Source organism: Arachis ipaensis, chromosome B07 (genome assembly GCF_000816755.2).
Source record: "Arachis ipaensis cultivar K30076 chromosome B07, Araip1.1, whole genome shotgun sequence".
NCBI classification, from domain to species: domain Eukaryota; kingdom Viridiplantae; phylum Streptophyta; class Magnoliopsida; order Fabales; family Fabaceae; genus Arachis; species Arachis ipaensis.
Genome location: NC_029791.2, coordinates 23,176,204 through 23,178,026, shown reverse-complemented (window position 1 = coordinate 23,178,026; position 1,823 = coordinate 23,176,204). Strand labels below are relative to the sequence as shown.

General features: G+C 42.0%; 1 pseudogene; it reads right to left on the bottom strand.

Moving 5' to 3' along the window:
- LOC107607028 lies at positions 271–1,567 on the bottom strand (annotated as a pseudogene).

The following is a 1,823-nucleotide window of genomic DNA, read 5'->3' as shown; positions in this document are numbered from 1 at the left end:
ATCAAAAATAGCTTCAAAACCAAGAAAACCATTTTTCATAATAATCAACTAAATAACCTTTCAAACTAATTTCTTTTTAGCCATCACAAACTACTCAAGCAATCATGCAGCCAGTCATTCAGTCCAGCAAACAACCACATTTATAAGACAATCATAATCACAGACATATGTTTCTCACATTAATATCTATTTATAACAACTCTATAATGTAAAATCGATTTTAAGAAAAACCCCTACCTCAATTTAGTCAAAGCTCGGTAGTTAAACGCATCAATTCCTCATCCGTTCATCACTTCTATTTGGTTTATGATCCTGAGAGAGCAATTGCTTTACCAGCTAATATTATAGTCCCAGAATCTCCAACATTAGCAACATAGAGATGGTTATCAACCAAAACAGCAGTTGAAGCAGTAGAGCCATCATCCCAGAAAGTGTCTTTTTCAGAATCCAGAAATTGAGAATCAGTCCCTTGATACGTTTCACTTATAGCCAATTTGGCACCAGTAAAGAAAATTTGGATGCTTCATGAGATTATCAAAGAGATGCTCTTTCAAATACTCTGCAGCACGAGAACTACCATGACCATCAAATATTCCAAATAAGCATACTGAATGACCACCAATCTTCAATGTTTTAATATCATAAAAATCCTCCATCGTTACTCTCTTCCATCTGAAGCTTGAATACCCACGGCCAAGCCTTCCATCCTCACTTTTCCACCCTCCACTTGCAAACCGGCCATCATCATCTTTTTCTGGCATCATATTCACAGGGAAACCAACACTTCTTGACACAGAACCCGTATCCACCATCATCATTAAATTGACGAATAAGAAATACTAGGGGCAGCTTGCAAACTCCTCTTAGTGTTGTTTATTCTCACTTGTTTGGAAAAGGTTCCAGCTTGAACAACCAAAGGCTTACACGATTGCTGCATACCATCTAACCGACCAATCCAGAAGACATGGGTTTCGGCGGCAGTTTTTGGCAACCACACCCGCAGCAGCGCAGCTTCCAACAGAACCAAGTAGAGCGATAGTAACCTTCGAGCAACTCCAATGAGCTTCATCAGCGGTGGTAATAAAGGCGGTCCCGACAGCCAGAGGCTCCAGCAGCGGTGGTGAGATTTGACGGTAGTGACGTAAACATCGTCTCCTTCCTCACGTCGCACTCCTCCTCTGTCAGTCTCCTTTCTTCGGGCACTCTCTGTCCTCGGCTCCACCATGGATGGCGGTGACTCTGCTTGCGGTGAGGACGACGATGGTGACCTCAGCAGTGGCAGTGGCGGCAAGATGCGACGGCAACGGTGGCTTCTCCCCTGCGCGCGCTCTGCTCCTCCCTTGCATGGCTCTGGTTCGCGCTCCTCTTCCTCTAATGGCAACACACAACGGCACGGACGCATCTGCGGTGGCAATAGCCTCAGCCACGACGAAGAGCGGCGGAACAGCCCACTAGCTCTGGTGCGTCTTTCCCCTTCCACCGGCACTCTTCCCTCTCTTTCTCTCTGTTTTCTCGGATTTCACTCTCTCTTCCCTGCTTTCCCTGTTTCCATTTCCCTTCTCTTTTTCTTTTTGTTTATTCTGAAGCTGTGTTTCTTTAAAGAAAAGGGGGTGTGGCGGTGGTGGTTAGGGGTTAGGGTAGAATTAGGATTTGATTTGGGACAAATGTAAAATTAGGGATTTTTGGGCAAATTGAAATTTCGTTAAATTTTAATAAAATTAAGAGATATTATATTAAATTAACTTTTAATTAAATATTCTAATTTAAAATATAAAATAATATAATTAATTTTATTTGTTTATAAGGATTAAAGTATTAAATTA